At 42.6% G+C, this 27,005-nt stretch overlaps 1 long non-coding RNA gene across 2 annotated transcripts in view; it reads left to right on the top strand.

The window, feature by feature from the left end:
* The first annotated feature begins 2,697 nt into the window (after window positions 1–2,697).
* The window catches only part of LOC117796053, a 77,131-nt gene continuing 52,823 nt past the window's right edge, over window positions 2,698–27,005 (top strand). The window contains exons 1-3 of one of the 2 annotated variants that reach the window (XR_004620394.1): window positions 2,698–3,470; window positions 7,378–7,559; window positions 15,917–16,694. This is a non-coding gene — a long non-coding RNA (uncharacterized LOC117796053). Of the gene's footprint in view, window positions 3,471–7,377; window positions 7,560–15,916; window positions 16,695–27,005 lie in introns of those variants that run through there. The other variant, XR_004620395.1, reaches the window with a different exon arrangement.

Here is a 27,005-nt window from a genome sequence, read left to right as displayed (position 1 = left end):
GAGCCGCCATGTGTTTCTGCTTAATTTTGGAAGCCTGTGTTATGCAGTCAAAGATTCTCATTTGAAAATAATTCCTGTCCTTATTCTAAAACTGCCAGGGGAATAAAATTTAAAAAACATGTTGCAGCTCTCAAGTGTATGTTTTGCCTAAAGCCAAGCAGTGCTGGAAGATCAAAGTTTGGAGTGCCCTTCTAAAGTTAGAACCACAGCCTTGCAAGGCGCTCGCAAACCCAGAGCCGGGCCCGCAGCTGCCTGTCTAGGTCCTCCTGTAATTAGCTCTGGTGCAAACAGAGGCCCGTGTTCCTCCCCCTGGGCGGGGCCCCAGCCTCAGGGCCCTGGTGGCCTGGGAAGTGGATCCCCAGAGAGATGGGACAGGCTGGGTATTTTTAGACCACATGTGTGCACTGCAAGGCCTCCTGCGTACCACAGTTTGCATTCGTGAGGATTGGGACCAGCGCCTCTGCCCTCCGTGTGCTGTCTGCCGGCTCTGCCCTTGGTGGGGGTTATTTGTCAACATGACAGATTCATCCAATAACATTTAAGGATGGGCAAACTGGGGCATGTTTGCTCTTCTCAAGCCGGCTCTTGTTCTCTCTTAGAAAAATGAATGTAGGTACAGGTGTGTGTGTGTCTGTATGTGTGTGTGTGCATGAGTGTGTGTGTGTGTGTGTGTGTGCTTTTTCTCCCTAAGCCCCAAAGATCTGCTTCCTCACTCCCTGATCAAAGCCCTAACTTGACACTTTTCAGCCTCTGTAGAGTTGAGGGTCAATTAGGATTCCTTAAAGCCCCAGGATGACACTCGGGCAACAGGAGAACTTGCAAAGGCTGTCCACGTGCCTCCAATCCTCTCCTTCGGGAAGTTGTACTTGTGTGTGCTGAGCCAGTCTGAAGGGCCCACCTGCCACTTCAAGTGTTATGGTTCAGAAATTGTAGGGGTCCAAGCAGATGTGTGAATCAGACATAAATGCGACTCTTTACCAAAGAGGTGCCCGGCCTGGTCCCCCTGAAAATGAACTTGACACCCAAACGCACCTTGGGCTAGCTAGAAGCCACGGTGAACTTGGGAAGACCGTCACCAGACCAGAGGAAACCCAAGCCTTTCCCCTGCTGGTGTGATCTGCTGCATGCTGTTGGTGGCAAGCATTCTCCAGAGCCTTCCCTGACACGCTCCTAGTGCCACCGAGGCTTCCCGTGGATTCCCGTTCCCCTGGCAGCTATTCAAGGAGAAGCAAGCAGGGCAGCTCTTTCCCATCCCCGAGCGAGCTCCCCACCACTTCTCAATTTCAGATAGACAGTTTTTACACAGAGCCTTGGTTTTACATTGGCTTCTAACTTTGCCACCCTTGATACGTTCCCGGGTGCAGTTGATAATAGGAAAAACAGGTGAAGTGCTAAGTCTCGCTCAAGCTGTCCACTTAGCTATTTTTACCCTCAGTGAGCTGAATCAGCTCTCTCTGTGTGCCTTTCCTAGAACAGAAGAAATCAGCGCCTTTTGAACAAGAGGCTGGAGGAGATGCCTTCTCCTTCACCACAGATGCTCCCCCAGTTCATCCTTAAAGTTTTGGTGCAGTGGTCTTGGGAGAAAGACACTTCCTTTTCCCGGAGGCATTGCTGTGAGCCGTGGAGGCCCACAGGAGAGCCTCATGCCTCTTCTGACAGAGGAAGCCCAGGTAGCCAAAGCTTCCCTCTGTGGTCTGTACAGCAGTCCTGGGGGAGAATGACAGGTTATTTTAATCCTTCTTCACCTCTTCAAATTCCAGCCTTAAAAGCTACTCGACGTAGAGGCCTCAGCGTTGGCGGTGGAAGGGTTATGATATTTGGGGCTGTTGGGATAGAGAGAATGTATTTTGCATGCAAGAAGACACGGGTTTGGTGGGGAGGGTGTTATGGGCTGAATTTGACCCAACCTCCAGCACTGCAGAATCTGCCTGTATTTGGAGATGGGGTTTTTAAAGGGAAAATTAAGTGAAAAGAAGGTCATTGGGGGGGGGTCCGGATCCAACATGACCAACGTCCTTACAAAAAGGGAAAATTTGAACACAGAGATGAGCAGAGGGAAAATGATGTGTAAAGACACAGGGAGGAGACGGTGGCCATCTACAAGCCCGCGAGAGAGGCCTCAGAAGAAACCAGCCCTGCTGACACCTTGATCTTGGACTTTAAGCCTCCAGAACTCTGAGACAATAAATGTCTGTTCTTTAAACCACCTGGTCTGTGGCACATTGTTATAGCAGCCCTAGCCAACTAAAACTGTTTCTGGTTTTGCACAAGTGTGGTACAAGGTCACACCAGAGATAGCTATTGGACAAACCCACTCTCTAAAAATGTACCTGGACAGGTGTTCCTACAATGATAGGGAATAAATAGAGCTCATTTTTTGGGGCGTATTTTATACACCTAACTCTTTGGGGGATTCATTAAAGAAGCAGGAAAGGGGACTGATGTACCCTAAGGACATGACACTGTGCAGTTTTTATTGTGGGGGAAAAAAGCACGACACCACCAAACTGGCAATTCCTCACAATACCAGGTGCGTTACAGATTGGTGTGTGGGCTTTTGTGAATTGGTTGCATATAAATGAGGAACATTTAAATAAAAAGGAGATCTAGAAACTTTCACTAGTTTGGGGCTTTTATTTATAGCTACTTCTGCACAGGGCTTATTTCCCTTAGCCCGTGAGTTTTGTGCCATGACAATCGAAGAGGCTTTTGCATGAAGTGCTACTGGTTTCAGTGTGCAGATGGGACGCTGCCAGCCCCTCCTTTACGTGGAAAACAGAGAGAATAGCAGGAGAAAATGGGGATGCTGAGAAATCTGATTTGCAGAGGGTGTGGTTTAGTGGGAAGAGAATGGAGTGAGCATGAATCCCAGCCCAAGCAGGACTATCAGGGTGATGTTGACGCATTCTTTAACTTTCCAGAACCATCGAGGCCTTGGCTCCAAAATGAAGGGCTGGACTAGGAGAAGGCTAAGGTCGCGTCTCACTCTGATTCTAGGGACTCAGGAGGTCAAGAGCCAGCGCTCCCGTGGAGTGGGAGAACAGAGCCCCAAACTGCCCTACCCTGACCTCCCCATTTGACCAAGTGATATTTTCTTCTCCTTAAATAGTCCCTGGGGACATCTCTCTCAGGGCACTTTCCAGCCTGATGCCACCTGCATGCGGTTCCCAAGCCCCCCATCTCCCTTCTGTGCCACACCATTCCTTCTTCACCTTCTTCACTGCTCTGCTCAAATATTTGCTGTTCAGTGCCATCTTTTTAGCTCTGGGAACTACTCACAGGGGAAGTTTTTAATCTTGCAATTTTGTTTTAGCGTCTTTTTCTCCCCTGTCCTAGGAAGACCTGACTGAGACTGTGTACCACCATCTGGCATTAACTCACTTCTCTCACCTCTGAACGGACCCGTGATACGAAGCTCAAGCTGCTGGATAGTGTAAAGGAGATGATGTCTGCAGGACAGTGAGCACAGAGTAAGCACTCGTGTTATGTGTCTTTCTCTTTTGTGAAACTTCTGTACTTTCTCTCTGCTCCACGTATTAGTAGGCACAGCCTTACGTTGTCAATGCATGCCTATCAACTTGATAGTAAACTCAAGGTTAGGCTCCTGTCAGACTTGTTTATACTGCGATTCCACTCCAAGTTACAATTTTGCACAGCACATAGGAGGTCCTGATGGATTAATTCTTGGTTTGTGATCTTAATCGAAGGGCTATTCCTTCAATGAATCCCTGGTTACAGGGACTCTCAAGACCCAGACACTCATCCTTCCTTCTCAGTGTTGGTTCGAATTGGCCTTTGAGCCTTCTGAGCACCTTCCTTTGCCATGGAAGTTTTAGATTCGCTTGTAAGATGTTCACACATAGTAATGGGTATTTACTTATTTTTAAATAGATGTGACAGTGTTTAACATGCATGAGAAATCAAACGCTGAGTGTTAATTGTAGACAAAATCATCCTATTTTGAAACAATCCATTCTTAATGATGTTAGGAAGGAAACCGGGCTCCCTGGGATGGCAAAGCAAACCCTCACGACCGTCACAGGGATGCGGGGATTTTCTAGGAGGTAGGGACTCAAACAAATAGAACCATAGGAGCATAATTGAATTTGTATTTATTTTTCCAAAGGTACATAAAAAATAAGCCTTAAAAAGTAGTGCTCTTCAATGGAAAGTTACAGAACACATGGATTTAGGGATATTAATATTCAGTGAACTTGCTTTTACTTCCAGGGGTTTATTTGGAGAATAATGGTCAAACCCATGAGCTGATTTGGACCCAGGCTCCTTGATTTAAGGCTGAGGGAACTGGGGATGTTTAGCATGGGGAAGAGAAAATTCTGGGTTACAAGGTAGCAGTCTTAAAATATCTGAGAGCCCGTCTTGTGAAAGAGGAAATGTGTTTGTTCTGCATTCCCACGACAATCACAGGGGGTTCGCTTTGCCATCCCAAGGAGCCTGGTTTCCTTTCTAACATCATTAACAATGGGTTGTTTTGATATGGACTGATTTTGTCTACAATTAACATTCAGCACCCTCTGGAAGAACTATAACCTGTGGGTGAAATGGGCAAGAAGAAAGATTTTTGTTCTGATGTTAGGCAGAACTTTCTAGCAACGACCTCTTGACGTGCTGAGGCAGAGATGGAATTATTGGATGGGATGAGTGTAGGAGACGTGGTTGGAGTCAGAAGACCATAGAAGCTCCTTCTGCTCCTGGGATCATAATCTCTTATATCTGAGTCCATCATTTTATTTTATTTTTTTAAAGATTTTATTTATTTATTTGACAGAGAGAGACAGCCAGCGAGAGAGGGAACACAAGCAGGGGGAGTGGGAGAGGAAGAAGCAGGCTCCTAGCGGAGGAGCCTGATGTGGGGTTCAATCCCAGAACGCTGGGATCACGCCCTGAGCCGAAGGCAGACGCTCAACGACTGCGCCACCCAGGCGCCCCAGAGTCCATCATTTTAAAGACTGGGCTCAATTATAAGACCGTTCAAAAACCACAAGGACAGGAGTCTGAGATGATTTGAAATACAAAAAAACTAGGGCTGTAAGCTGGGCTGGTTATAAAGTTTTTGGGTTTCTCTTTAGTTCTTGGACTAGGAAAATGTCCAAGAATCCATCACAGCTGCAAAGGCAAGCCGAGTCTTTGTAACATCTCAGAGTTCTCTATGTGGGAGGCGGTGGACTGAGAGTATTGATCCTGACTCACCTGGATGACATAGGGAGCTCTCTACAAACACACCGGCTGGAGGGCAGGAGGCAATTCTTTGAAGAATGAGGCCCCAAAGTGGTAGCTTTGGCTCGAGGGAGCCAATCATTGTTCTTCACGTGGCACTGGATGAAGTAGGCTGCACCTTGCAGGGTCTGCAAAAATTCCTTTACCGTCTTCTGTTCCATCGAGGACATGAGGACAGTAAAATCTTTTACAAAACCACGAGGAGGATTGTAGTGAGGGTTTATCACTTGGTGAATGTATACCCCATGGCATGAACATGGCTATCGAAGTAATATAAGGGAACAGTAATACTTACCCAGTAGCGTATCCATGCAGCAGGAGCTAGTGAAGTTGAATTGTTTGCCTTAGGAATAGGAAACAAACAAACAAGCAAAAAACAGTATGGTAGGACCAGGAATGTGGATCTCCTCTGTTTGCACAGAAACAGCTTGGCATTTTTATAAGATTCCTTTTCTTGGGAAAATATCAATGATTTGGTCCCTTGGAGATTTAACACAAAATAAAATAAATGCAAGTAAGGTGGGTGGAGCCTTTATTTGTTACGAAACAGCTCTCTCAAAGCACCTGCTAGAATTAATTCAGCTGAATCTACTTAGCTACTCACGGTCCATTCATGAGAAACCACACTTTGTCTCATTGCTTGCAACTTCAGACTTCTTAAGTTTTGCTAAGATGGTGTTCTAGCTCCAGCCCTTGTCCCCAACTACCTGGGGACGGTTGATAGAGAAATGAAACCTCTCTGACTCTTCACTTTGAAGATGGATCTCTCAGGATGTGTTTTGCTGCAAGTGACGAGAACTCTGACTCAGGCATCATAAACATTAAGGTCATTTGTTGTCTCACATCACGAGAAGTCTTGAGATAGGGTGTTCACACCATAGCTCCATTAATGCCATAGGGACCCTTTTCGTCTTTTGGTTTGGTATCCTCATGAGGCGGCCTTGTGCCTAGGCAGGCTGGCCTCATGTCTGCAGGATGGCTGCAGCAGTTCCAGCCATCATACCTGGTTATTCCTTCTTGTGAGCGAAGAAGCCTTTCCCATAAGCCACTAGGAGAACTTCCCTTCTATCTGACTGGTCAGACTGACACCATTTTTAAACGAATCACTGGCAAGGTGAACAGGATGAAGAAGATTGATGTAGTTGGCAAACTTTTCCTTAAAGGGCCAGTTGGTAAATATTTTAGGCTTTTCTGGTCATGAGGCAAACTCGAAGACATATAAACATTTTAAAATTTAAAAACCATTCTGTACTAGACAGGGTTTTTCAGAGATATAGAATCAATAGGAAGGTGTATGTATATATATGTGTATGTGTGTGTGTTTATCTATGTATCTCTCTATGTATCTGTGTATCTATGTATAGAGAAATTTATTTTAAGGAATTAGTTCATATATTTATGGAGGCTGGCAAGTCCCAAATCTGCAGGGTGGGCCAGCAGCCTAGCAACCCAGGGGGAGAGCTGTTATGGCAGTTCAGGGCCAAAGGCCATCTGGTAGCATAATTGCTTCTTGTTCAGGGAAGGTCAGTCTTTCAGGTCTTCAACTGATTGGGTGAGACCCACCCCCGTTATGGAGGCTAATCTGCTGTAATCAAAGTCTACCCATTTAAATATAAATCCCATCTAAAAACACCCTCACAGAAATATCTGCCATAATATCTGGGCCCTGTGGCCTATCCAAACTGACACAAAATCAGCCATCACGCATTCTTAGCTCCGGGCAATGCAAACATGGATGGGCAGGGTAGATTTGGTCCTGGGCTGTCCTTTGCCAAACTCTGACTTCAACCGATACCTGAGATGGAAATAGGATCATTTTTCTTATGAGTGGGCACCTGAACAAAACAGCGGTCAGTTGATAAAGAACAAAGCTGGTGGGTAGACAGCCAACCCTGCTACGCCAGTCCTACCGACTCCACAGAGGTTTCGGTAGACTAAGAAAGAAATGCATTGAGAAACTCGAAAACACTGCGTTAAAATGTGGAGCAGAAATCCTGATCCAGCACTTCCCCGCCTCAACTGTTGTGTGTGTGTGTGTGTGTGTGTGTGTGTGTGTGTGTGTGTGTGTGTTTTAAATGAGTGACTCAATATTTCTATTTGTCAGCACAAATGTTGCCCTGTTCTTCTCTTCCTGTGCAGGAGGCAGGCCATCCTGCTCTCCAGGCATAAGAGAAAGGCAACCTGTGACTTGCTCGTGGAGGGAGTGGGATGGGCTGTGAACACTGCTTCTGTAGGTGGTGACTACGCCAAGTGGGTGCAAGCAGATGCCCTCCATGGAAGAGGAGCTTTTAAAGGACCAGGCGCTGTGAGTTTTGGCAAAGGTGAGCTGCCAGGGTTCTCTCCCAGTAGGCGAGCTGGGGGTGCTCTCCAGTTGTCCTTTGGGCAAGTGTGCATCCTGGTGGGCTACGTGTCCCATCCAGTCTTGCAGGGCTTTTTCAATTCAGATCAAATGACTGGTATTCTAGCACTGGGTACTGTGCTGGGCACGGGGGATGTAAATTTGTGTAATATAAGGTGCCGGCCCTCCTGACAGGGAAATTTGGAGGTGGAAACAGATACAAACATACTATCATAGGATCCTTGACTGTGATGGGTGCGGGGACACTAGCATCTGAGTGCACATTTGGAAATGTGGGAGGGATGTTTTTCCTTTCCACAACAACTAGGGGATATCTGTGACATTTGGTGCCTGGTTGCTGGAGTGTCAAGTGTCCCACAGTGCATGGGATGGTCACAATGCATGGGATGGTCACGTACAACAAAGAATTGACTCACTTAAAATACCACTAGTTCATAGAAACGAGCTAAGGGTTTGGACGATGCTCTTTCAGTGGGGGAAGCAGAAGGAAGCTCTAACACCAGCCCCTTTCCTCCTTCCTACTTGAGGGGTGTGATGCCCACAGGACAAGAAAGCTGGAATCTGCTGGGCTCCTTACTTTGGGTAAAGCTCATGTTTCTGCTGAAATTCAGGAAAGAACTAGGATTAGCTTTGGTGAAACAGGGACTCCACTTACAGTTTTGTCAAGTGTGAATTGCATAACTCCAGGGGGAGCCACTCATGTTTCAATCACTATTGATTTATGTAGCTATTACCACCTTTTCCTGGCAGCTGGCGGTAAAGTACCTGGAGAAAGGGATCCTTACCGATTCTCACTGAGCCTGAGGCAGGGCTGGGCTGTAGGGTGGCGAGAATGACATGTAGGCGGCATCCGGTGTGGAGAAGACTGGGTGGTGGGACTCAGGCAGCTGACCACGGTGGTGACTGTGGCCAGGGAAGGATTCTGGTCTCTGGTCAACCCATTGCAGGAGTGGCGAAGTAACAGGGCTTCAGCAGGCTTCAACCTGACGGGGGACATGTTCAAGTTTCCACTCAGAGTGAGAGAGATGCCCAGGGGCCTTTGCTCTCCTTCACTGACTCGTATGGGAAGAACTTGGTCTCGGGTGGGAGGAAACACACTGTTCCGACTACACACAGAGGCAGATGGACCCTCCCCCAAATCTGGCGGCCCGTGCACACCCAAAGGGGATGAAGAGGTTTGTTACTCCCCCAGGCACTCCAGCTTACATAGGCAACTCTCCCCAGAGTCCCGTTCACTTATGCTCAGGATTTATCTGCCACCAAAATGGGTTTAACCTTCTGAGCTTCAGTTTGGTACCTCATGCTTTTCCAAGGGAGAGAGCAGGGAAGGCCGCTCAGGCAGGTCCCTAATAACCTCCCATGACATGGGGGAAGGGGCATGCTGTGCTGAGTGTCCCCAGGCACAAGGCTTGCAGGATTTGACTCTCCCTCAGTGCCAAATGAGAGAGCACTCAGAGAGTACTAAGTATTTCCTTACCAACTTGCCCAGATGTGGAGCGCCTCTGGAAGAGGGAGGGGTGAGACTTAATAGCTGTCAGCAGTCGCACAAAACAGTGAACTCAGACCCCTCATTACGTACATCCTGTCTCTTTAGGACACAGCCCTGGTTATGCTCAGACATTTGGGATGATGGCCAGGGAGGAGGGGAACAGGGCTTTTAGGGCCCTTTCCTTTGCATGGCTCTACTTCGACCTACTCTGGGAAGAATGCCAGAAGGTGGGAAACTGAGGCTGGCTTAGTTCAGGGAGGCATGGGGTCCAGTGGCTCTCGTGTAGTTGGGTAACACAAGACTCACTAGGGCATGTTTGAGCCAGAATCATTGAAACTGAGAGACATAAGATCTGCTTTAGCTCTTGGGTCCTGGAACTTTCCCTGTGCTCAATTCCTTGGGCACATCCATTAATGAGTGCTGAACATTTTCTGGAGACAGGATCAGGGTGGTGTGCTTAACCAGGGTCCATATTAAGAAGTGATATGCTGAGACTTGGTTTCCACACCTCCCAAAATGAAAAGTGGCACCGCTCTTAACTTTCCTCCGGAGGCTGAAAAATAAAATGATGAATTGAACGCTTAATGCATTGCAAGCTAAATACACTTGGGGATATAAGCGAACAAGAAAAGAAAGGAGGCAGAGTTATTGAGGCAACAATTCAGATTTAATTACATTTGATATAGACCACCCTTTAAAAATAGTTTGGTCGGTTAAAGGCTGTAGTAATTTATGGAACTATCTTATTGCTTCCAGGGAAGTTGACAAGTCTGGACTGAATCAGGAGAATCAGCATAAATCTCAGCCGATGCCTAATTTTAGAGATGTCTGGTCCTTGAAGGAGTCTTGCCACAGCCAGATGGGGTGGGAGACAACATTTGAGGATGGAAAAGCATGAGGTGCCAAACTGAAGCTCAAAAGGTTAAACCCATTTTTGTGGCTGATAAATCCTGAGCAAAAATAAATCGGATTTTGGGGGAGAGTTGTGTACGTAAGCTGGAGTGCCTGGGGGAGGCTGCAGGAGTCTTGAAAAAATCATAGGGAATTTTTTAAATTCCTCCAGGCCTGGGTGTTGTTCATCTCAAAAAAACCGAGCTCCTTCTCCCCGAGAGCTGCCCCAAACAAGGTAGCAAGGGGACCACGGGTTCTCCAGGACTTTGCTTCCTTACCTGTTCACTACAGACATGCCCTTCTCCTCTGTTAGCAAGACTTCCATGTCCTGCTGAGGTCACTCCTCATTGCTGAGATGTTTGCCTTCTTATGGCCTGGAGAAATGAGGCCCTTCTGGAGCGGTCTTCTACTCTTTATTCTCTGTTACATGGTGTCGCTTTGTTTACATCTCTGCTTCTAGAAGTTGTCAAAGGAAAGCCTGCATCCCATTCGTCTGTGCAGAGCTTGCTGTATCATAGCACTCGGCACTTGGGAAGAGTTCAGTTATGGTAAGAGTTGAGCTCAACTCAAAGGATTAGGCTGGGGGTCTTAATGGTAGATGATAGCTCTTAGACTCTATAATTTTAAATCCAACTCGATGAGGCCATATGGAGAAGGGCAGGTAAGTGCTGACATGGCCTTTGTACTTCTCAGAACATCGGTTGCAGTGCACTCGTTATTCTGATTGTGTTTATTACTATTTTCATTTTATTCTTCTGGAGGAAGGGACAACAGGAGCAAAGAGACTTTCTGAAGGGGTTGAAGAATTGCTTATTCATTTAAGGGGTCGTATTACCAAGAACAAAATCACCGAGGATCATGTTATAATATATTTGAAGTTTAAGATTGTAATGGATTTGGGAAGTGTTTCTCAAGACTTTGTTCCCACACCATCTGCCTCAGAATCTTTTGCTTAATGCATATTCCCGGGCTGTGGTCCTAGACCTATGGAATCAGAAGCTCTTTGGGTGTGCCCAGGATTCCGCACTTTAAACAAATTCTTTGGGTGACACCAATGTACACTAAAGTTATAAAATAACTTTGGTGGGCTTGGGAATGGGGGGAATTTAGCCCAAGCAGCACAATCACGTGTGGATTTGTTGTGGTGCAAGGGACAGAGCCAAGTCTTTAGAGTTCTACGTTTCTGCATGGAAATCCTCAGCGGAATGCTTGTTATCTTCATGGCCACCAGCAAGTGATATCATCTGTCTCAGCTTCTGTTTCCCCATCTGTGAAATGGGGACACTAATGTCTTCCTTGTTGCAAAGACGAACGCAAATATATGTACAGGGCCTGGATGTAGAAGGTGTTCAATCAGTGATAGTAGAGATGACTTTTGGTAGCATCCATCAGAAGGATGTCATCCCAGTTTTAATGGGCATTTACGTGTTGAGGGAAGGAAGAGAACTTCCTAGTAAGATCCTTTACAGGACTAAGATGGTTGAGGATGAGATGTGTAGAATAGAGGGAGATAACTTTTTTGATGACATTCCTAAGACTCGAAGAGAATGTTTCTCAGAGGATGTTTATGGCACATCTTCACCAGAAGAATTGCTATAGTGTTTCTAGTGTGTCAGGAAATTAAGGAACCTCCATTCCTTTTATTTTTATTCATTTTTAAGTTTTTAAAAACATTTCATCATATAAAACTTAAAGTTTTATATGAAAACAGATGAGTATAGCAAACTTCTACATGCCCATCACTCATGTTCAATGATTATCAGCTCTTGGCTAATGTCAGTTGTACCACCTGCTCTGAATGGATTACTTTGGAGCAAATTCCTAACATCATATTCTTGCATCCATAAACATTTTAGGATGTGACTCTAAAATAGACAAACTTTTTAAAGAAAAAATAAATAACAATAATACCATTATTAATCAAGAATTAAAAATGTCTTTAATATCATCAAATACCTGTCAGTGTTCAAATTTCTCCAATTGCCTAAGTCTTTTTAATTTTTTTACTTTTTTTGCTAGTATCAGAGTCCAACTAATGTCCATATATTACAATTAATTCATGTCTTTAATTTTTTTAAAAAGATTTATTTATTTGGGAGCAGCGGGAGGGGCAGAGGGAGAGGAAGAGAAATCCAAGGAGGTTCCTCACTCAGCGCAGACCCTGCTGTGGGGCTCGATCTCACAACCCTGAGATCAGACCTGAACCGAAACCAAGAGTCAGATGTTTAGCCGACTGGGCCACCCAGGCATCTCGATGTCTTTTAAATTTGTAAAAAATACATTAATTTCCTCCTCTATATCATTTTGTTCCCTTGAAATTTGTTTGTTGATGAGTTTTCCACAGTCTGAATTTTGCCGATCACATCCCTATGGAGCCGTGCCTTTGTGCTTTGCATTTTCTAGAACTAGTAGTGAGGTCTAGAGGCTTGATTGGATTCAGGTTTGATTATTTGGCAAGAATACTTCATAAATAGTAGAATTTCTTCCATTGGTAGGCATAGGATGTCTATTTCCTGTATGTGTGTGTGTGATGTGAACAGCCATTGATAATCATTGTCTAGATCCATTCATTTACTAGGGACAGTAATATTATAATTTTATCTTATCTTGTTAATTACTTATCCAAAGTACATCTTCAAAATGAAACTTTACTTTATCAACGATTTGGTTATTCAGATGTATAATTTCTATAGGAAAGTCAGTATAAATGCTTTTTTAAATACAAATTATTTTTTTTTCAGAATAATTAGTTGGTTCTTCAGCATTTTCCAGTTGCTGACTTTTAAAAAACATAAACTCATGGATTTAAACATTTTTGATGTGTTTGAATCCATTGGAATGTTATTTATGTTCTGACTGTGTCATGCTTGGCCAGCAGGAGCCTCTTCAAACTGGCCTTTGAGAGCTTCTAAGGTGACGTTAGTAGATTTCGCAGCTTCCTTGCTTTCTGTTATGGCAGAATGTTTTAGGCTCATTTTGTACATTTTCCCTTCTGACCTGAAATCAGTTATTTCTCCCAGAAAATGGTATTTAGTAACCATAATCTGGGGGCTAAGAGCACCTCATTGCTGCTATGTTGGTTTACTGATTCCAGGTTTTTTCAGTGGACAGAACTAGAAAATAAATATTTTTTTGGTATGTCATGATTCTATATTGATTTTTGGTTCATATTCAGGACTAAAGGACTTTTCGTTCTTTCTTCTGTATCTCTTTCTCTTATGCCTAAGTCTTGATTCTCAAAGATGACAAATAATTGTTTGTTTTATCCTACAATATATACAAAAGAGTTTTGGAATAAAATACCAAGACAATCATCAAAAATATCTGGAAAGAGTTTAAGATTATTTTTGCAGCTCTTTTGTCCATAGGGTGTTTTCCATTAGGCTGTAGAGTCAATGTCTGTGTTTTAAAGTCACCAGACTGCTGTTTGTATGGTTACATTGCCTCATCAAAACACAGACTCATGTGTTTAATTTTGCTGGTGAATGTCAGGATTTTCTCTTTTACAATTTAATTTTCTTGGTAATTATGTAAACATTTACATAGTTTCAAAGTTAAATCTGCAAAACCAGGTATAATCATATAAGTCTTGCTTCTATTCTTATTTCCTCCACCCTATTTCCTTCATTTACCAAAGACAATCCATTTTCTATATTTTCATGGTTTGTCTTTCTATTTTTTAAATAGAAGAAGATTCATGTGCGCGCACACACACACACATACACATTTACATCAGTGTTTCTTAACCTAGATGAAATTGGTATTTTGGACTGGATAATTTTTTGCTGTGGATGGTCATTCTATGTATTATAGCAGCATCCCTGTTCTCTACCTGTTAGATACCAGTAGCATACCTTCAGTTCTGACAACTAAAACTGTCTTTTTTTCTTTTTTAAAAATTTTATCTATTTATTTCTTTGAGAGGGAGAGTACGGGGAGGGGCAGAGGGAGAGAGAGAGAGAGAAAATCCCAAGCAGACTCTGCACTGAGTGTGGAGCCTGACACAGGGCTCAATCTCACGACCCTGAGATCATGACTTGAGCCAAAATCAAGAGTCAGACACTTAACCTACTGAGCCACCCAGGTGCCCCCAAAATGTCTTTAGACATTGCCAAATGTCCCTGTGGGCACAGTTCTATCTGATAGAGAATTACTGCTTTATATATATGTACATTTGTAAATATGCTTATTTATATATTCATTTTCCCCTCCAACTTCTTAGATGCACAGCAGCAAATTATACCCATTTTCTTTACCTTACTTTTTTAAATTTAATTTTTTAAAAATTTTCAACAAATTTCATTATCCACATGCAAAATCAACAAGGACTGTTTTTACTTGAAGCATACTTCAGAATCCATGGTTCTAAATGATATATAGAAAACATTCCTTCCCAGAAAAATAGAATACACATTTTCCTCAAGTACACAGAAGCCCCTGGTTAAATTGCAAAAAAGAGACATAGCAAATATTACAGATTTAAGAAGACTGAAATCGTACCAAGTATATTTTCGAACCACAGTGGTACGAAAGTGAAGATCAAGAACAAAACAAAGTTGGAAAATCTAACAATGTAAATACTAAATGTTTAATATGTAAATACTAAGCAACACACTGTGGTACAAGCAATGGGACAAATAACAAATCAAATAGCAAATCAAAGTATTCTCAAAGCAGAAGAAAAAACACACTATTCCAAAACCTACGGGATGTGGCAGAAGCAGATGTTAGAGTGAAATTTATGCTACAAATGCTTGTATTAAGAAAAAAAGTTCAAATAGATGACATTACACCACAAGGAACTAGAAAAAGAAGAAACTTAGCTGAAAAAATCAGTAAAGGAAGGAAATAGCAAACAAAAATCAGAAATAAATAGAACAGAGACCAGAATAAACAGTAACATAACATTGAAAGTAATGACCAGTTTTTCCAAAAGAATAAACAAAATTGGCAATGCTTTAAATACATTGAGGGAAAAAAAAAGACTCAAAACCGAAATGAGAAATGGAAGAGAAAGCGATACAACAGCTAACCACAGAAATACAGAGTGTGATAACAAATGACTATGAATAATTACATATTAACAAATCAGATAACTTAGGGGAAAAAAACCCAGATAATCCCTAAAAACACACAAGTTACCAAGATTGAATCAGGAAATCTTGATTTCAAGAAATAGGAAATCTTCTTTGACCAATAGCAAGAATGAAAGTTGAATTAGGAATCCACCTGACCTTTTTTTTGCTCAACAAAATGTATCCTGGGGATTACTCCTGAGTATTACGTAGAAATAGTTTTCCTTACTTTTTCCAGTTGTATAGTATTCCACTGCCCCATTCCACCCTGTATTTTAGCATTTTTTCCCAGCTTTTATACAGAGGTACACAGAATAGGCCCACAACTATTTGGGCTAGCACCCAGAGAGAGTTTCAGTTTTCCAAGCACTGAGAAAAATTGTACAGCACACTTTAAAAAACAGAGTAATTATCTTCCTCTTGCCCCATCAGCATTTTGTTTAGTGCAACAAGTTTCACCCTCCCCCATCAACAACTATTAAAAAAAATTGGGGCACCTGGGCTCAGTCGGTTAAGTGTCTGCCTTCGGCTCAGGTCATGATCTCTGGGTCCTGGGATTGAGCCCCATGTCAGGCTCCCAGCTGAGTGGGGAGTCTTCCCGCCCCCCCCACCACTTGTGCTCTCTTTCTCTCACTCTTTCTCTTTTTCTCTCTCCCTCCCCCTGAAATAAATAAAATCTTTAAAAAATTCTATTCTTAAAGCTCAGAATTTTTTAAATTTAAGAGTACATTTCTGGCATTTTCTTAATTATTGTCATTAATTTCTGAACCTGGATCTAGTTAGGCTCTTGTTTGCTAATCTGCAATTTATACATTTAAGCTGCCCCAAGCATTATCATTTTACTTTTTAATTTTTCCTTTTCAGAACTTTCTGGACTTTTCTCTCATTGTACAGAGGAGAGTGTTCCGTTCACTACAGTGGCCCTCAAGCCTTCTCACCAACTGCGAGGATCAAGGAATTATTCCAAATTTCTAAGTGGGATTAAATTTAGGAATTTGGAATTCCAGTCACTGCTATCAAATAGCAGCTAAAAATGTTGGTTTCCTCCGAAGATCAGCAGGCAGAAGAATGTTACAGGATATGAGGTGGGACAAGGAGCTCCCTTGGTGCCTGAACAATCCTCAGAACGAGGATTCTGAGGCCAGCCCGAATGGAGCCCCCAGCTGGGCCAGAGGAAATTAGGCCTCAGCTTCCATTGGGGGAGACAGAGGAGCCCTGAGCTTTTCAGGGATGCTAGGCTGATTCTTTTACCAGTTCACAGCAGCCTGGGAGCAGAGCAACCTGCTATCCCTGACAAATGAGAAGGCCAGGCTCAAATTAATTATTTTGGCACTATTATCATACAGACCAATTCAGTACATTTACGTAAAGCTGAATATTAAAACCTATTTATTTTCTCTTCTAACTCATAAGCTGTCCCTCCTGCCCCTGCCCAAAATGGGTTACATTATGAAAGCTGAAACTTCAGGAAATTCCTCATTTCCATATGAATATCTCATTCTGCAGTTTGAAAAAGTACAAAAGTATAAAATGTACCTCATTTTGACGTGGCCCCCAGGAGAAAAAGTTAAAGGAGATTTTGCTAAGGGGGTGTGTGTGCTGAGTTGTCAGAAAAGAGAGCGTGCAATAAAGACTATGACCTTTCCTATTTTTTTTAAAGATTATTTATTTATTTATTTGACAGAGATAGAGACAGCCAGCGAGAGAGGGAACACAAGCAGGGGGAGTGGGAGAGGAAGAAGCAGGCTCATAGAGGAGGAGCCTGACATGGGGCTCGATCCCAGAACGCCGGGATCACGCCCTGAGCCGAAGGCAGACGCTTAACCGCTGTGCCACCCAGGCGCCCCTGATCTTTCCTATTTTTAAAAGGAAATATTTTGTAAGAACGAGGCATGAAATCTGCTAACTCACTTTAGGATGTCATTTTCCCAATGACCCCCGAATTGTTTCATCAAAATCTTTTCCTATCTAATCAGTTATACCCACCTCTCTGGACCCTTTCTTTTACAGAATTGCAAATTTTTTAACTTCTGTTTTTAGAATTATCCCTTGTCTATTAATAATGGGCCAATGATAACACATGTTCGAGAGCAAAATCCAAAATACAATTTTGTATAATGAAAAGAAGAGACAGATTTTTTTTTGGCCAGTTAAAATACCAGCTCGAACAAATCATTTGCCCTTCGGTATTTTTTTTTTTATCTTTTATTTCTCTGTTCTTGGGCTCAAGACGAACATATCTGCTTACCGCTGTTTTTTGCTCGTCTTTAATCATACAAACAGCATCTAGCCTCCTCTTCCATCTCCTTACCGCTCCCCCACCCTCCTTCATTAGAAGGTTCCCTCTGTTCTCATTTCCTCCTTTACTTCATTGTGAGCAGCTGGGCTATGTGCTTACAGCAAATTAGCTGTAAAATAAAGCAGCCTTTTTTCCCCTTTTTATTTTTTTTCCCAGGGTGTTGTGGGAGAAAAGGTGGTTAGAGAAATTATCCCACAATAAGCAAGTGTGGACAAGGATCAAATAAGAGAAGACATCAGCCTGTTGAAGGGTTCACTCACACTGATGAACCATAGTTTAGTACATTCCCCTCCTGGGGGGTCCCTTTTGCGTCATTCTGCATGCTTACCCTCAAGTTCTTTAGCAAAGGCATTTTCCCCACAGTTCCTGATTGCCACAGACATTCACCAAATGAAGTCCCGGTTGGAATGTGTGTTCTTTAAAATATTGAAATCCAACTGCAGTTTTAATGTTGTTGGCCTCACTTTTTGTGTGTGTTTAAAAATGCAACAGCAATTGTCACAGCAATTCATCAATTTAAAAAGGCAGGCAGGCACTAAAATTGTGTATGGTCTAGAGAGGAAAATTAGTTCTAAAGGTAAGGAAATCAAAATAAGCTGGATGAGAGAGGGAGACAGAGAGAGAGGGAGAGGGAGAGAGAGATGGTAAAAGCAAGAGAGAGGGAGAGAGATATGGTTAAAGCCTTAGCAACTACTCCCAGGCATCGGGGCTCTGTGTCCCCAAGGTGGGTTTTGTGGTTCATTGTGGTCTGCAGGTAATCAGCGAGCGCCTGTGGTAAAGGTGCAGGATGACCACAAACAATACGATTCTTTGGAAGGTCAAATAGAATCCTCTGTGTTTGGTTTCAAGCACATTGACAAGAGGATGCTAAGTATCCTTGAGGCCACTTGGCCTCTCTCCCTGTGGCGTGTTCAAATCTAACGTATTGTCCTCTCTCTATCCCAGTTCCAGTAGCACAGACCCACCTTAAGGTGGGTGAGTGGAAAGAACACTTTGATGGAGGCACGAGGTCACCCTGCACCTTGCTGGACCCTTCATCATTATATGCAGTGAATGTCAACTTTTTTTTGAAGCAGTGAAATATTTTCTTTTCCAAAGGAAACATTACTTGGCATTTAAGTATGCAAAGCAGCTAAAGGAACATTTGAGTACCTTAAATTTATTTTGCAATTTACAAATTCATGCAACTGTGATTTTAAACTCTGTTTATTTTAAAGACGCTCAAAGAGAATTCTGACGCCTTTTGCTTGAGCACAAAAAATTGAAATTGGGGATTAGAGATGACTGTTACCATTAGAACAGCCTCACTTCCCAATTCTACTCTCTTTATTTATGAATTTTTGTTTGGGTTACAGAGTAGGGAGACAATTTTGATTCAGACGTTTAAGTAGAGGGATATGGTAAGATTTTTGTTTTTTATTTCATTTCCTTTGTGACCTCAGAACATGCCCCATTTCCTAGGAGATGACTGCCAAAGTTGGCAGAAACACAAGTCAATCTGAGAGTACCAGGTTACACTTAGTGATCTCACATTTGTTCATATCACTCGAGTGTCTTAAATTACTGTTGAAGAGTGGTTGAACATATTTACAAATGCAGTCCTAATTAAATGTTTGCAGAATCTCTGAAGCACCGTGGTAAATGGGAGAGTAAAGAATGTGGTTCGGAAACCATTGCATGAGCATTTCCAGAGAGATCGCCTGCAGCACCAGCAGCATCTTGGGAGTGAAGTCACCAAAATGGGCGAGACAAGAGTGTGTGTGCGCCTCCTTAAGACCCATAAATGTTCTGAAGGGGATCTGTCGTCTGTTTTGGATTGTTGGAACAACTTTTCAGCTTCAGGTTTTGTTAGAGGCAGAATTTCTCTAGGTGGTACCATGCAAATTGAGGATGCTGGAGACGGGAGTCCGGAAACCCTTCCTGATTCTAGAGCTGCATGGTGCAGTGTGGTAGTCATCAGCCACATGTGGCTGCTTAAATTTAAATCCTCATCCTCAATTAAAATTACATAAAATTAAAAACTCATTTCTGCAGCCTCACCAGACACATTTGAATGCAATAGCCACGTGTGGCTATCAGATACCATATTGGATAGGACACATTTAGACTTTTTTTATCATCACAGAAAAGTCTATGGGAAAGTACTGCTCTAGAATGAGAGCCACTCACCAGTCCAAAGGCCATTTTGAGGTTGTTCTTGAAAATAGCTTATAACCCTGCATAGGATTATCTTCCCAGTCATTGCAGGTATCCCCTCCATTTTGCTGGAACTATTTAAATGAAAGACGAGGGAGGAAACATCTGACAACATCTTCTGTTCCCTACTACAGTCCTCTTTCCTAATGGCCCATGATAGAATGAGAGAGAGTACATTGGGGCTTATATTTGGGAATTCCCTTGAAATACTGTAAGGGGCAAGCAGAGTGATTCATGGAGAGAACTCTGGAGTCAGGCTACAGTTTCTGTATCCACACAACCACTTACAGGCTATGCCATCTCGAGGAAGTTAAATGCACTGTGACTCAGTTTCCTCCTTTAGGATAACGCCAGTACCTACCTCATTAGATTATTGTGAGACTAAATAAGATACTGCCCAGTGCCTAACTCCTAGTGAGCACTTGGTATGTGTTGGTTACTTTTATTACTATCACCACCTGCCCAAACTAGAAATTCCATTTTTTTTAAAAGATTTTATTTATTTATTCAACAGAGATAGAGATAGCCAGCGAGAGAGGGAACACAAGCAGGGGGAGTGGGAGAGGAAGAAGCAGGCTCATAGTGGAAGAGCCTGATGTGGGGCTCGATCCCACAACGCCGGGATCACGCCCTGAGCCGAAGGCAGACGCTTAACCGCTGTGCCACCCAGGCGCCCCTAGAAATTCCATTTTGGAAGTCATTCTTTGAATAACAGTTTCAAACATAGGAAACACAAGAAAACTGTGTTTTCTAAAAAACACAGTTTTTTAAAAACTTTCTGAATTTCTTTCTAAAAAATCTCCCAGATAAGAGAGTAATAGTCAAAATGTGACCAGTGAGAAGGCTGTCTGGGTAGGGTTAGGAAACCACCAAATGTCACAAATTCCCCATTCTACAGTTTCTTCAATTCCTCACTTTAAAGGCTAGAAGTAGTTTTCAAATACTACTTTAAAGAAGAGTGTTTTCTGAGCTCTTGCCTATTTGGGACAGTCTGTAATTGTCATATGAATGACAACTTGGCTGGGCGTTAAATTCATGGGCCCTAAATCACTTGTTCTAATCCTGGACAAACTTGGTACCATGGTTTTCTGATATTCAGTATTTGAAAGCAATGCAGCCTGATGTTGGTTTTTCATTGAGGATGCGTTTTGAGTTCCCCCAGCAATGAACTCAGAGGCTATGATTCAAGTGGGCGGAGTTTATTTGACAGGTGAAGGAGTAGGGTGGAGATGCAAGACAGGGAAGGAAAACAGCAGGTAAAAGGTGAGTCCTAGAGTGGATTAGCAAGCCAGATACCACTGTATCCACCTGGAGCTGAATCCTGCTGGATTAATTGTGGAAATCAGTGAAAAACACATTTCCCAAAGTTATCCTCTCAGAGAAGTGAGGACGCAGGGGTATGGAATCACCGAATCCTGTCTCTTACTGCATGAACACAGCTTCTGGGAATATTGATCCCCCAGCACAGCAGACATCTGCAAGGGCAGAGAAAGGGCAGAGTCAGAGAAAGACTAGAAGAGAATCCTGGGGGTTGGCAGTTGGAGGTCAGGCTGCCTACGCCAATGTGCTGAGGACAAGAGCAGGTGTTCAGGGACAACAAGGTCCACCACAGGGAGCAGCCTCTTTCTTCTGTGGGGTTGCTTGATGCTTGAATGACTGATTAATTGATTGTAATTCCACATTTTTTTCCTGTGTCCTCTTTCACTTTCTCTGGATCTCACTTTCTCTTAGTTTCTCTTTTCTCTGTCTCTTCTTCTCCATCTCCCTCATCTCTGTCCCTCTTTCTCGGATGCTCTATCACTTTTTAATTTCTATCTTTTTTTCTCTCTTTCTTTTTGATTGGATTAGCCCTGTTAGCAGGCGAACTTAGTCCTGAAAATTTTTCTTTAATTTTATCTTCGCTTATTTCTTTGGCATTGGTTCTTTTTTTTTTCTCTTTTTCCTTCAATAACTGTATTGCTGAGCTCTAGCTATGTGTTCTGCCCTGTGTATCATATTAGCGCTCATCATTTTTATCTCTATGCTTTTCCTTTGCATTCAAAACAAATTTTCTGGTTTGTCCCCCACATTGTTGCTTTTATTTTTGACATTGTTAGATCTGCTCTCTATTGTCTCTAAATTAAATTTTATTTTGCCTTTGCAAACTTAGCTTTCTTGCAATTCTTCCTTAAGGGTCCAGCTCAATTGTCATGTCAGTTTATTCCAGATTTCTGTTGCTCTTTCATAGATATCATGACTTTTCCAATTCTGTCAAGAATATTGAAGAGTTTTCTATTTTTTCTTGTCCTTACAGTAAATCATTTTCTATTCTCCTCTTAGTCTTTAGGATAATGTCCATTTCTTTAATATTCAATATTTTCTATTATCTGTATGTGTAAGTTTTCTTTTTATTGAATCTCAAAGAAGGCCACATCAACTCAGAGGGACCATTTGCCAAACAAAAAAACCTGTGGATGTTGCCCCGATTCTGTTTGTTGCCCACTGCTGGCTGAAATGTAAGTAGAAGGGCAGGTTGATGTTTGTACCACTCAGCTCAGGCTCCCCTGTTGAACTGGTCTTCATTGAGAGAGGCTTTGGTGGGTCAAAGAGAGACCTTCCCCTATTCCTGGCACCTAGTTCTCTTGCCCTCTGAACCCGCAGAGTTCAGGAAAATATAGACTTGCAAGCATGTGCTGAAACCAAGGCTATTTGTATTCCCTCCATTGTCCATATTCCTTTACTTGTAGGAGCTATGCTTTTCACAATGAACTTTGCATCATGATTTCCACGTGCTTTCTTATCTATTTTTTTAAAAAAATATTTATTCTCTGTGTGGGTATTGAAATATGAGGAATGATTGGAATAATCAAGTCACATATAGTGATTGCAAACCCAAGTTCTAGAGCTAGACTGCCCAGGTTCAAATTCTGATTTGCCATTTATTAGCTACAAGACCCTGACAAAGTCACTTAACTTCTCTAGGCCTTTGTTTCCTTGACTTTGTAATGAGGGTGAGAATGAAGCATCCACTCCGTTGGGTTGTTGTGGATATTAATTCCATTAACATATGTGAAGTGCTTGGCAGAGTTCCTGCCACAAAGTAACTAATCAATAAATGTTAGCTCAAATTATTATCTCACAAACACCTCCTGTGCAATGAGAGAAATAGCCACCGTGTTTTTTGGTATGGCTGGGTAGGCATAAGAGAGAAGGGACTGGGGGACAAATGAATTTTCTCATTTGCTTTGGTCTGGATGGAACTGCTCTGTCTAATTGATGAGACAAAGTATGATAGACACCAGTGGTTTTTCTACTTCCAGTACCATCAGCATTGTAATTAGTAGAAATCCATAATTAGTAGAATTAGAATTCTGACCACAGGTCATCTGTTGAGCTTCACTTTTGGTTTTATGGTGAGTTTTCCTTTTATTATGTGTTTTCATGTGTATTTTAGTGGAATATTGGGAGAAATTGCATTAGATGACTGGGGAGATGCCATTTTAAATGGTAATGATGTAGAGAGTTTTTTCCTGCTGATCTTGCAAATTGCTCCTATCCTTTCTTGGTTCAGAAGAGGCAGTAGCAGGCATGGAGTGCAGCCTTTATCCATGTGGTATGGGAGAAAAGAGAGTCCATCCTGAGCCTTCTCAGTTTGGGGGTGTGTCACATTGACCATCTGACTGCCTGGATCATGAGATGCAGATATGAACACAAGTTTAAAATAGGTACTGGTGTTATGCCATGATTCCATTTAGGAAAGGGGGGATCTATTTTTTGACTGATTTATGAAGTATTTAAGGGAGTGTCTGGCATACAGGAAGTGTTATAAAGGTTTTTGTATCAAATAACTCTATGTGGTAGGTACTATTATTGTACCCATTGCACAGATGAGAAAATTGAGGATATATAATTTTTCCAAGGTCACACATCTAGTAGAAGATAGAGTCTGGGTCTAGCCCCAAGCAGTTTGGTTCTAGATTTCCCATTCTTGACAACTAGACAACTGCCATGCTTGACAATCATTTGGGATTCTGCCATGGGCCTTTGCTCTCCTCCAAATGAAAAACAGATCAGGAAAGTTGCTGTTGTTCCCATCAAATGAAGTTTACCAGAGAATGTTCTCAAGTCTTGATGCTACCATTAATAGTGTTATCTCCTAAACCCAAAACACCAACTCTCCATTTCTCTTTGGTCACAAGTGCTGTTCTCTGGAGCAGATTAAAAAGTAATACATATGCCATGAACCTCTCTGTCAAGGTCCATGGACGTATGAGATAGATAGATAGATAGACCTCAGTATATCTGTGGATGCCTTCCTTCCCTAGGTATTATTAATATTCTGAACACCTTAAATCAATTTTTTTACTTGGTAGAGTTTTTTGTGTCGAATTTAACTGAACCCTTAGCCACTCTATCTCCCACTTATTAAGTGTAGTTGCACCACCATTTGGTGCTTATGTAGGTAAAATGTCAGCACAGGTCTAAGAGGTCTATCTATGGAGACATCTGCTACCTGACGCCCCATGAGTAATAGCCTGGCCATGGAGTGAGTGGGAGAAACATCTGCTCTGCACACAGAAACTGACTGCTGTGCAGGCAGAACCAGGCCACTGGGAGAGAGGGAGCAGACCAGTGACAATGGGGCTGCAGGCGGCCAGAGGCAGTATTCTAGCAGGCAGCTTCTCTCTTCCTCACTCCTTCCCTAATAGGAGTGGGATCCATGCTGTGATAGGTGAGATAGCATACAGGCAGATTGTCCACCAGATGGTACAATCTTCTATTTAAGAAATATTTGAAAGGGCAACAAAATACAGCAGAAACCATCCGACAGTCCACATGGCTAATGCAGAATTAGCCAAAATGATGGCGGCAACAGTCGTGGGGGTGTTGTGGGGTGAGATGTAGGAAAGGCTAAGGGGAGACGAGCACCATGATGTCTGGTGGGGCAGATGTCGGTATAGTTTGAGATGCTTCTCCAACATTGCACTGTGGGGCTTTGATGTGCTTCTGTGAACCACAGTCTGTAGCCTGTGTTTGAGAATGGCCAAGGGCAAGGGTGATGGACACAACCATGATGATCCAACCTGGCCTGGGTCTCATGAGCCAGGGACATCTCTTGTGTTCTCAGTCTAGGTGGAGAGGAACTTTGGTTGTCATCGCTATTCTGTGGCTCTTTTCTCATTTCTGAATCTCTGTTGAGTGGCGTTTCCTTACTGATGTTCTATTACAGCGCTGTTTGAACACAGTTCTACACGCTGCCATCAGCAGCATCATGGATATTGTTAGTTGAGCTTTAGTTTTGTTCCAGGGACTGTGCTAAGCATTCCACCTAGGAATAGTTGGTACACATTGAGTGGTTACTATATATAAGCATTGGTTGGAGTGATTGACATCTATTGCCTTATTTAATCCCTGCAACAAACTAATGAGGCAAGTACTATTATTATCATTTTAATTTTACACATGGGGAAAGGAGGTTTGGAGTCCTTACATAACTTGCCCAAGGCTACAAGATTATCAAGGAAATAATCTTAATGGGGAAAAGAATGTGTTTAATCCAGAATCCATGCTTTTAAATGCTGTGCTTTACTGCCTCAGATATATACCTTTTCTGTCTTCATCCTTATACCACTGTATGAAGATGCTGTCGTTCCTAATGCACAGTTGGGGAAACTACAGCTCAGAGAGTTAAAGGCATTCCCTGGGGTCACGTGTCTAAGAATCAGGTCTGTCTTTCTCCCCAGCTGGTGACCGGCCGCCATGCCAGACCACCTCTTCTCCACCCACTTCTCTAGCTCCTTCTCTTCCCCTGCATCAGCTTTCTCAGCATTCATGCTTGAAACCCTAGTGATATATTGACATTATGCAGTTGACCCTTGAACGATGCAGTGGTTAGGGGTGCCAATCCCTCCTGCAGTTGGAAATCTGCCTCTAACTTCCAACTCCCCCAAAACTTAACTGCTACTAGCCCACTGTTGCCCAGAAGCCTTCCTGATAACACAAAGTGTAGATTAACATGTATTTTGTATGTTTGTATATTATATACTGTATTTCTACAATAAAGTAAGCTAGAGGAAAGAAAATGTTATTGAGAAAATACATTTATGTTACCATACTGTGAAAAATCCACATATAGGTAGACCCACACAGTTCAAACCTGTGTTGTTCAAGGGTCAACTGTGTTTACTTTCTAAGTCTTATCTCTTCATCTTTCAGAGTATCACCCTTCCTGCTCCTTTCTTCTCCATCCCCGTGGCTACTAGCCAGTCCAGAAGAAGTTCCTGGGCCCTCACAGTGTTATGAAGATATTTGCCATCGATTGTCATATGCTCTCCCCGCAAAAGTGTGCCATGTCTTCTAGGCATGAGCCTCAGAGACACACACTACCATCCTACATTCTAGAGGTGGCGACGGCAGAATGGCTTTCTCTATTAACTAGCCCCTAAAAGAAGGGATATCTCTGTGTCTCTGTGTGTACAGACATTCAACACAGTGTAAAAATGTAAAATTGGGTCATGTTTTCCATGAACGTATCTAAATGCACTTATATACCAATACCTGTCCAAGGATGAAACTATGAGCAGAGATAAATGCCGAGTTGTGATGGCTCCGAGTAGATTGCTGCTATCTGTAGGGGCAAGCCAGTTTTCTGGGGAACGTTTCTCTTCGACCATTACAGAAAAAGTGTCAGGAATCTGGATGTCTAATTTTTGGAAGGCAGTGAGGCTTCATTATTCATAGAGGATTCTTCCTCAGAGTTACAACAGACAATGGAACAGAAATGGGGTTGACTAACCCATTGACCTTGTATCACAAGTGCAGCAAGAAATAAAAACTGAACAGACCCCTGTGTTTTCCATCCCCCTGAGGGCTCTGTCTGTTCTCAGGCCTGGGCCTCTTTCTGTTTTCCCCTCTGGAGGGTTCCAGTATCAAGCATCTCTGTGTTAATTAACTCAGCATGTGGCACATAAAGGCCTGACAGCAGATAGCTAATGTTTTGGATATGCACACAGTTTAAGGATTAGCTCAATTCCAAAGGACAACTTAACGTTGTCACAGTACAGTTGACACTTGGTGATCCGAGGCAAATTTTGGGTTCTGGGCAATCTTCCTTCTGCCACCATCATGCATATGGGCCTCCACTCCTTACTCTCAGCTCTTAGACATTCAGACAAAGCAAGCCTATTTTAATATTTTAATTCATCCTAAATAAAATCTTGTAATTGCCAATAAAACCCAACAATAAAAAAGCTGTACAATGCACTGGGTTATCTGTGTTGATGTTTGTCTCTTGCACAATGGGCATTTTATGCAATATATTAAAAATATGTATAATAGATAAAATAAACGTATAATGTAGGTTCACATATAAGGTAGCCCCAAAGCCAAATTCCTTAGAATAGGTGTGTGATGAGAACCCAGTGTGGTATGGAAATCCTTTGGCCCTATTTCCAGCCTTTTTGAGCATTGAGTCATGCA

Source organism: Ailuropoda melanoleuca, chromosome 14 (genome assembly GCF_002007445.2).
Source record: "Ailuropoda melanoleuca isolate Jingjing chromosome 14, ASM200744v2, whole genome shotgun sequence".
Classification (NCBI taxonomy): Eukaryota; Metazoa; Chordata; class Mammalia; order Carnivora; family Ursidae; genus Ailuropoda; species Ailuropoda melanoleuca.
Note: the sequence above shows the minus strand (reverse complement) of the source record. Positions and strands in the feature narration are given on the sequence as shown.